The 10,494-nt window shown below is 40.9% G+C and overlaps 1 pseudogene; it reads left to right on the top strand.

Moving 5' to 3' along the window:
• The first annotated feature begins 575 nt into the window (after positions 1–575).
• On the top strand, positions 576–5,201 carry LOC102873020 (annotated as a pseudogene).
• The last annotated feature ends 5,293 nt before the right edge of the window (positions 5,202–10,494 follow it).

Genomic DNA, 10,494 nt, shown 5'->3' with positions numbered 1-10,494 from the left:
CCCAATTCATCTATGTTATTTTCTCCTGGTTGTAGGTTTTCCAGGATACTGGGAAGACTGTTTATGTTGTGGATTAGGACTTCTAGTGTTGTTCTTAGCTTTTCTGTAATGAAGTTTATAGTCCTTGGTTTTAGTCCTAGGTCCATGATCCACCTTGGGAATTTCTCTATTTTTAATAACATTTATCAGGTCCCGGTTTGCTGGTTTCCTTCCTCCCTCCTCTCTTTCTGTGAAATAAAGAAATCTTTTGAAATTAAAGATCGCCTAATAGATATTTATTGAACTTCTAAAAATTTCTGTTGTGTGAGCAAGGAGCCTTGGTGACATAGTGTGTAACATGTTGCACTGCTAACTGAAAGGCTGTAGGTTGGGGAGTCTCCTCCCATGAAGGTTCATGGCCTCAGAAACCCAATGAAAGGTTGCTGGAAAAAGGATTTTAGAAGTCCATGGCCTCCATGTATCTATATATATCCAAATACCTTCCAGGGACCGGTAAAGCAGAAGTGACACTTCTGATTCACATCTTTTTCCCTCAGAAATGAGAATGAAGATGAAGTAATAAATTAGTTTTGACCATGGGAGCTACGAGAACAGCTGGTGGAATCAGCACTGAGGAAGTGGATCCTAAGAACCCGGATCCCGCGGTAATCTCATAAAGCTAAGCCACCTCCTCCCACCTTGGAACGCTTGCTGAACTTATTAGAAAGAAGAGACAGACAAATGGAGAGTGAGGGGATGAGCTAAAGCTACTGCACTAGGTCTTCCTAGTTTGGGCTCGGTTAGTCAGCCGATTATAATGGTCTGGGTACCTTAGATAGGCTCTAGACATCAGTGTAGTGCGTGAGGTGTGCTCTTTACCAAAAGGCTGTGTCTCTTGTTCAAACCCACCAGTGGGTCCACAGGAGAAAGACGGAAGACTCCTCCTGTCAGGATTTACAGCGCCGGAAAACTGACCAAGAAGGGTCGCTGTGAGTCCAAACTGGTTTGGTGGCTGTGAGTTTGAATTTTCTTTTAGCAAACAGGTTCTTAATGATCCTGTCTCCTGGTGAGCACACACTTTAAGGTAAACCCTTCTCAATGAGGTGGGCTTACCTCGTGGCTTGCTTCTAACTGTTAAAGAATAGCATAGGAGGTGGAATGTGACTTCCACTTTGATTACATTAAGAAAGATTCTCATTTCTTTTCAAAGACTCTTTTTTTAAAAAAAATATTATACCAGTTTATTTACTAAATTCGTATACATTGTTTTTCAACCCGGATCTTTCCCATTTCCTTCACCTTCCCCCTCCCTCCTCTCATCAAACTGTGCAACCCCATGACTAAGCCTTAGCCTTCTGCTACCCCTCCCCGCCCCCTTAGATCCTCATACTTTTTCTACAATAACGGTTTTATAGAATATTTGCAAAGACTCTTTCTTAACAGACTATCCCCCCCCCCCTTACTTTCATTGGTGAAGCAAGCTGCTTCCTTGGGAACCAAGTGCAGCACAGGCCTGAAAGGTGCTCTGCCCAATAGCCAGTAGGCATGGACTACAGGAAAGGAATTTAATCAGGATTGGAAACAAATCTGTCCCCAGCTGAGTGGTAACATGACCAGGGCACAGCTGATACCTTGATTGCAACCTGTGAAAAATTGCTGGACCGGAATTGCAGGGCCCAGCTAAATGAGGCCTTTCCATAACCCATGGAGGCTGGCATAATGGATAAAGAGTTGAGCTGCCAACTCGAGGCTGTGGTTCGAGTCCACCAGGTGCTCTCAAGGAAAAAGATGCAGAGTCAGCTGAGTCAGTTCTGGCTTGTTGACAATGAGTTTTGAGAGCTAACTGAAGTACATAGACAATTGTACTTCTGCTCAATAAGTGTCACTGAAACAGTGTGTTGTAATTAGAAAAGGAATTTTAAACTCTCAGAGGAAGGGGCTACACACTGCCACAGGACTTCAGAGTGCACCAGCTTAGGGAGGGCAGCACACTCGATTTATTAGTGAGCCCAGAATCGTTCAACCTCAGAGATGCTTAATGTACTAAATCAACTCCCCTGAGAGATATATCTAAATCAGAACATTAATTTGTTCATTTTCTGCAAGAAATAAAGCTACCAACTGGATTAAACAAATTATATCATTATAAATTGAAGTTTATCAAGGCTCAGTTCAAAGCCTTTTTAATTTACCCAGGCCTTCCCTTCTAGTCGTAGGTTCAAAGTTCTACTAAATCCTGTGAACCTGACGGCGTTTGAACTAATGGTGGCATAGCTTCCAGCATCAGGGGACTACTACTCAAGCTACAGTGGGAACGACGAACTTACAGGTGGCTGGATGAAGTTTCAGTATCCTCGGGTCTTAGGGGCATTCTGGTCACACAATCCTCCAAGGCAGCTCTGTTGTTCTTTTGGAAGCCTGGGGAACTCGCTAAGCTTTTCTTACAGCCTCAGGAGAAGAGTTAGTGGCCCCACTGCCTCCATTGGTAAAGGAAAACCATTATTTTCTTCCCAGGTCATCAGTAAATGAATGTCCCCAAAAAGTCATGAACATTTACTTTTTTTGAGAGGGAGTTAGTTGCTTATCCAGTATTAGGTGAAATAAGCTAAATGTCAGTAGCAAATTTGAGTAGGCATTGCTGTTGTTGTGTATTGTCCAGTCAGAACTGACCCATAGCTGACCCTCCAGCACGTTTTCACAGGCAGTAAATCTCACAAGAGGAGATTGCTCACTATATGCCTTTGTATAGCCCATTTTCTTAATACTAAGCCACCAGAGACTTAGTGATAAGGAAAGCAGTGAGTAAGCATTAGGAGGTTATCTGGTGGCCTAGTGACAAGAAGGTGCACTGCAATCCAAAAGGGACATGGTTTGAATGCAACAGGTGCTCCACAGGAAAGGGATAGGCAATCTCCTCCAGAGCAATTGACTGCCTCTGAAAACCCACTGGAGAGTCAGCGGTGGATTGGTTCTGATTCAATGGTACACAGCAATACAAACACACAACAACAACATATACATTCTATGTCAAGTATGAGCTGTACTGACCCCACAGCACCTAACAAAAACTATCAGTCGATTTAAAATGGAGACCGTCTCTACCAAGGACAATAGCCCTCACAGAAATTCTTTGCCCCTAGGCATGGGCCCCTGGCCTTCTTGCCTCAGAAATGCAGAAGCTGGTACTGCAGGAAGATGAAGAACTTCTCCAAGGATGATGCAACCAATCCTGTCCACCTTGCTGCTTTCTTGGCTACAAGGCCTGCATAACCCACATCAGACAGGCCTGGGGCCAAGGTGAACAAGAAGGAAGTGATGGAAGCAGTGATGACTGTGGAGATGCCCTCCATGGTAATTATGGGCATAGTCAGCTACGTGGAAACTCTTCGTGGTTTCAACACTTTCAAGACTGTCTTTGCTGAGTACAGCAGTGATGAGTGCAAACCGCATTTCTGCAAGTCCAAGAAGAAGGCTGTCTCTAAGTACTTATGACTAAAATTTATAAACTACTCCAGCACCTCAACAAGAAAAAGGTAAATGACCCAATCACAAAATGGGCTCAAGACATGAATAGATACTTCTTCAAAAAGATGACAAACACATACGTGAAGAAATGTTCAAAATGTCTATGCAAATCAAAACAACTATGAGATGTCATCTCCCCCCAGCACTAATAACAAAGTTCAACAAGGTACCAAAAACAAATGCTGGTGAGGTTGTGGAGAGATTGGAACTTTTATTCACTGCTGGTGGAAATGTAAAATGGTACACCACTGGTAGTATGGAAGGCAGTTTGGTGCTTTCTCAGAAAGTTGGAAATAGAAATACCATTTAACTTAGCAGTTCCACTACTGGTAAGTGGTAAAGAAAACAGCCTTGGCTCTAACAGATGTGTATACAACCATGTTTGTTGCCACATTATTCACAATAGCAAACAGATGGAAACAACCCAAGTGCCCATCAACAAAAGAATGGATAGAAAAACTGTGGTACGTTCACACAATGGAATATTATGTAGCACTGGAAAACAATAGATTCATAAAAACACTACTACACAACATGAATGAGCCCGGAAGACATTATGCTGAGTGAAATATCTCAATCATAAAAGGATAAATGCTGCATGATACTGCTGTTATAAAATAGGACTGACATGGGAGATTGGGGAAAGAATAGGAAAAGTGTGGGTAGATAATGAACACTGCATTGGAACAGATGAGAAGAATGGTCCAAAAGGAATATATGATTAGATATTATACACATGACAACAAACAGGAACAAGAGGCACATTGATAAGTGGGGTAGGGGAGATGGGACTGAGGCGGAGGTAAAAAAATGTACAACAATGAATGAATTTAAAAAAGAATGAAAGAAATGGCAGGATATGGTTGGCAAGAAGCTGTTAGTAAAGGACTTCCAGCTGCATAAAGAAGTCCTGCCAGGTCATGCAGGTCATCGCTCACACCCAGATGTATCTGCTGCCCCTGTGCCAAAAGAAGGCTCATTTGATGTAGATTGAGGTGAACAGGGGCACAACAGCCAAAAAATTGGAGCAGCAGGTGCCAGTGAACCAGCTGTTTGACCAGGATGAGATGATTGACAACCTCAGAGTGACCAAAGGCAAAACCTGTTAGGAGTCACTAGCTGCTAACTCGTGAGAAGCAACTCTGCAAGCAGCCATTGAGGGCTGCACAAGGTTTCTTGTGGTGGAGCCTGGCTTCCCATTCCAGTGGCATTCTCTGGGGCATATTGCCAGGCGGAAGGGCTACCATCACTACACTGAGATCAATAAGAATATTTACAATATTGGCCAACACTACCTTATAAAGACAGCAAGGTGCCCAAAAAAGAATACCTCCAACCAACTATGACCTCTGGACAAGAGCATCAGTCTTCTAGGTGGTTTTGTCCACTACACTGAAGTGACCAGAGACTTTGTCATGCTGGAAGGCTGTGTGTGTGTGTGTGTGTGTGTGTGTGTGTGTGTGTGTGTGTGTATGTATGTATGTATGTATGTATGTGTGTGGATGAAGAACCGAGTATTGATTCTCATCAAGTCCTTACTGGTACACACCAAATGCCAGGCCCTGGAGAAGATTGGCCTCAAGTTCACTGATACCACCTCCAAGTTTGGCTATTGCAACTTCTAGACGATGAAGGAGAAGAAGGCCTTCATGAGGCCACTTAAGAAAGATGGGATTGCAAAGGAGGAAGATAGTTAATGTCAGAAATGGGGTCACAATGTAAATTAATTTCCAGTGGTGGGGGAAATAAAATGGAAATAATATCTTCACTTCAGAAAAGAATTATGCAAATTTTATCTTGGATATGAGAATACTTCAGTTCAAAACATTTTAGAATTCACATTCTCCATAAACATAGCTTCAATCATGGCCCAGTCATAAAAACTTGCACTACCACCCCAAAAGCATGTGGTTCGAATCCATCAACTGCTCTATAGGAGAAAGATGGGCAATCTTCTGTGTGATTTACTGCCTCTGAAAACCCTCTGGAGGGTGAGCTATAAGTCAGTTCTAGTTCTACAACCCACCACTACAACAATAACAACTAGTGGATAAGCATGCATCTTAGATTTATTTCCCATTTTTGCATTTATTTTGTTCCCCATAACTTCCTTGGATGCTAAAAATCTCTGAATTTTATTAAATGTTACTCCCTGGTTTTAGTTTAAATACAAATAGTCTGAATAAGAGAATGAAAATTAATAGTGAAGTATGGCATAAATTGACAAACATTCTCTCAGTCTGTCTCCTTGAGACCAGGTAGTAGTATCTGCTCATCATTGGGAGAACTGGTTAAGTCAACCTTGGCCAAATAGCCAGTTCATTTGGTACAAGTAGGCTAAAGTCATTGCTTAAATTCGTAAATAAAATCATTAAAGGGGAAAGGAAATTATTTTGTTGCCATCTGATCTATCTCATCTCATGGTGACCATGGGTGGTGACAGAGTAGAATTTCCCTATACAATTTCGCAGGCTGTCATTGTTTCAGCAGACTTTTTTTCTTAGAGGTTGTTTATTTTCATTTTTTATATTTATTTTTTATTTTAGTGAAGATTCACAAAGAGATTGGTTTTCATTCCCTCATTCGTGCACACTTTCCTCCCCTCTCTCCTTCAAGTCCCTGTGTAATGGTTATCCTGTGCCAGGCTGTTAATTATCATACCCGAGCAGATTGATAGACCTTTCTCCTGCAGACCACATCAGTAGATTCAAATTGCCTAATGCTTAGCATTTATACCACTATTGCCCATGGTTTAGGTCTTTTTGTGTGTATGTGTATGCTTTCATGGTGATATTAACAATAATTTACTGAACAGTTGGGTTTTCCTTTATTCATTGTTGCACATTTTCCTCCCTAACCCCCACAGTTTACTCCTTTTAAAAAAGTCATTCATTGTTGCATAATTTTTTCCCTCCCCCACATTCCTTCCCCCAGTCCACTTTGCTATGCACATTGTATTCTGGACTGTTGTCATACAAATAATATCTATTCATATATTCCTTTTAAACAGTTCTTTCCTTCAGCTATTCCAGTGCAGTCTTCACTATTTATCCCCTCTTTTTTTTTAGTTTCTCCCCAACCCCCATGTCAGTCCTGTTTTATAGTAATGGTGTTGTGCAGTATTTGTCCTTTTGTGACTGAGATATTTCACTCAGCATGATATCCTTGAGGGTAACCCATGTTGTGTAATACTTGATGAGTTCCTTGTTTTTTCAGTGTGTATCACTATTGTTATACACTGTTGAGTTGGAAGTGATTCGTAGCTGACTCTCCAATAGGTTCTCCATAAATTGTATAGGAGGAGATTTCTCCTACTGAGCAGCTGGTGGATCGGAACCATCGACCTTTGTAGATCACTAAGTCACCACAGCTCCTCTTTTCTACTACTGTTGTTATTGTTGTTGTATACCATTGAGTCAGCACTGACCCATAGGTGACCTTTCAGTGAATTTTCAGAAGTAGTAATCTAAAACTATAGTCTAGAGCTCTGGTGGCCTAGTGGTAAGAAATTGCATTGCAATCCTATGGGCTTGAGATTTGAATTTGCAAGTTAGTTGTTTCATGGGAGAAGAAAGGACAATCTCCTCTTGTGCAATTTACCACCTCTGAAAACTTACTGGAGGGTGAGTTATGGGTCAGTTCTGAAGTACAACAGCTCTGAACCCTGCTCTATCCAAAGCCAATTTACTTGTTTCTTACCCCCATTGCCCCAGACACTGAGTCAACCCATCTCATCAAGTCTTCCTCTCTTGCGCTGTCCCTCCAACTTTCCATGGCATCCTATAGCCTGTGAAATTCTTGGAAATAGCCTTTCAATCTACCAATCTGTATGATAGTGTCATTAAATTTATTTGGAAGTTATTACAGCATTATCAAATGCCAGATATTAGAGGAATATCTATCTGTGTTTCATTGCCTGTGCAAAAGCTTTTGACTGTGTGGATCATAACAAGCTGTGGCTGACTCTGAGAAGAATGGGAATCCCAGAACACTTGATAGTGCTAATGTGAAACCTGTATTTGAACCAAGAGGCAGTCATCAGAACAGAGCAAGGAGACACGGCATGGTTCAAATTTGAAGAGAGTGTCCACCAGGGATGTATTCTGTCTCCATGCCTTTTCAATCTGTGTGCAGAACAGATCATTCAGAACACTGGTCTATATGAGGAGGAATTGGATTGGAGGAAAATTCATCAACAACCTGCATTATGCAGATGGCATAACCCTGCTTGCTGAAACTGAGGAGGACCTGAAGCACTTGATGCAGAAAGTCAAGGACTGCAGCCTTCAGTATAGATTGAGGTTCAATATCAAGAAGACAAAGATTCTCACCACTAGGCCAATTGGCAGTATCATTATGGATGGTGAAGAGATTGAGACTGTTAACAAACAGTTTTAGTTTGCTTGGTTCCACAATCAACACTCCTGGTACCAGCAGCCAGGAAATCAAGGGATTATTTGCACTGGGAATGTCAGCTGTCAAAGACCTCTCCAGAGTACTGAGGAGCAACTATGGGAAGCCAAACTTTATACCAAATATTATATGAAAACCTTTGTTCAGGAATTGAAGGAATTACAGGTTTATAAGTTTGGATTTCTCTTGTGACAGATCCTAGAAAATGAGCTGCAAGACAGGAGACAGCAAGGGGCCCCCTACAGAGGGAGTGTTACTTCCTGAGCTAGAGTTCACCCTGAGGCATCAAGGTTAATAGTTAAGGGTAAACCAACTTCTTGCATTTGTGAACCCCTCCTTCCTGAGTCAAGCAGAAGGTTTTCAATAGAAAGAGCTTGGCTTCATTTGCATTGAATTCTCTTTGTGAATTACTTCCTGATAATTTTCAATAAAGACACAGAGAAGCTTGGCTTGGAGTCTTCAGTCGAGAACTGCTGGCCCCCTGTTTTATGCTCTCTGCTCTATCACATTCCTGGCTGTTTGTCTCTTTATTAATAATTAAAAGATTATTCTATTCTTTGGAACCCTTTGTCTGCAACAAGCAACGATGTCAGCCTGGAGACTAAAGTGCGCCAGATATCGGTCATAGTCTTCCGTCTTCCCAATTGGTATGCATCAGAGAATTGGACAGTGACTAGGGAGGATAGAAAGAGAATTGATACCTTTGAGCTGTGGTGCTGGAGAAGAGTGTTGAATATACCATAGACTGCTAGCAGAACAAACAGGTTTGTCCTGGAGAAGGTGAAACCGGGCTGCTCCTTGGAGGCAAGAATTCTGAAGCTTTGTCTGACATACGTTGGGCATGTTGCAAGGAGGGAACAGTCCTTGGGGAGGGACATTATGTTTGGGAGGGTGGAGGGACAGCTCAAGAGAGGGAGATGAGATGGATCAATTAAGTGATTGGGGTAATGGGAGTAGGGGTGTCGGAGACAGTGACGTTGGCACAGGATAGAGCAGGGTTTAGGGCTCTAGTATATAGGGTCACTATGAGTCACAAGCAATTCGATGGCACGTAATGACAACAACATTTTCTCTGCTCCATTTAGTTATTAAATCAACTTATTGTTAGAATTGAATTTTCTATTGGGTCACAAGGGCTAAATTATCTTTATTAAGAAGTTAAATTAGCTAAATTTTCAAGGAAATGCTCCTTTTAATGCCTGCAGTGGATTTTTTTAAGTCTGCAGAGTAAAATCTTATTAATTGCCCTTGTTGACAGTCGTATATTTCCTACAGCCTTTTATCTGCAACCAAGCTAATTGTTCTTGAATCCATTCTGTGAACACTTTAATTATTAACTAGTTAATTCTTAACAGGAGCTTCTATACTAACATGTCTCTAAGAGCATGAACTGAACCATTCAATCCCTTATAATTTTCATGCAATATTCATAGCAACCTAAATTTTCTCTGAGATCTTTGTAAATTTGTATAACCTAATTTTTATCATTAGACAACAACTTTAAAAAGTCTAGAGACTACATGTAACATCATTTGCATGATAAATTTATACATTTTCTCTTTTTTCTTCAATAGTGTGAAACTACTTAATGGTATTTACTTAAAAAAATAAGGAAAAAAAATCATACTTCACAGTATATTCCCATGGAACCCTTCACCACAGTTGGACATAGAAAAATAATTTAAGAAACAGAGATGGTAAAAGATGAGATGGGAGAAAATACACTAAATACTCATCAAGAGATTAATGGATGAACAAAATGTGTTTCATACATATTCAATCGTAATTAGAAATGAGATCCTGATACATGTGGATGAACCTTGAAAGCATGATGCTGTAGGAAATAGCTCCATTACCAAAGGACAATATTGTATGATTCCACTAGTATGAAGCCTCTAGAATAGATGAAAATATAGAAACCTTTGTACTAGCAGTCAGGAGATCAGAAAATATATATTGCATTGGGTAAATCTGCTGTCGGGGATTGCTCCAAGTACTGAATAGTAATGATGTCGACCTGAAGACGAAAGTGTACCTGGTTCAGGCCATGGTCTATTCAATTACTTTTTATGTACCTGAGAGTTGGACAATGAATAAGTACCATCAGGAAAAAATTGATGATTTTGAGTTGCGGTGTTGGAGAAGAGAACTGAATATCCCATGATGGCTTGCCAAAAATAAAGATATGCTTTGGCAAAAGTGCATCCAGAATGCTCATTAGAGGCAAAATTTATAAAGCTTCATCTCTCATACTTTGGGAATGTTGCCAGGAGAAGCAAATCCTTGGAAGGGGACATCCTGCTTGAAAAGATGGAGGATTAGTGAAAGAGAGGAAGACCGTTAAGTAGGTGGATTGGCACAGTGACTGTAGCAGTGGCTTAAGTGTGTTGGAGATGATGAGGAAGGTACAGGAGAGGACAGTGTTCAGGTCTGTTGTTCGGTGGAATTATTTAGAAAAGTGTAATAATGAGAGAACACAAAATGATGAAAGTAACCAGTTTCACTGAAGTGTACAGTGAAAATGCATAAATTGGCAAATGTTTTATTTGTATTTTAACCATACCCCCCAACACACAA

This window comes from Elephantulus edwardii, unplaced genomic scaffold, assembly GCF_000299155.1.
Source record: "Elephantulus edwardii isolate Elephantulus edwardi_28Jun2011 unplaced genomic scaffold, EleEdw1.0 scaffold00146, whole genome shotgun sequence".
NCBI lineage: Eukaryota > Metazoa > Chordata > Mammalia > Macroscelidea > Macroscelididae > Elephantulus > Elephantulus edwardii.
This window is presented reverse-complemented; position numbering and strand designations above follow the sequence as displayed.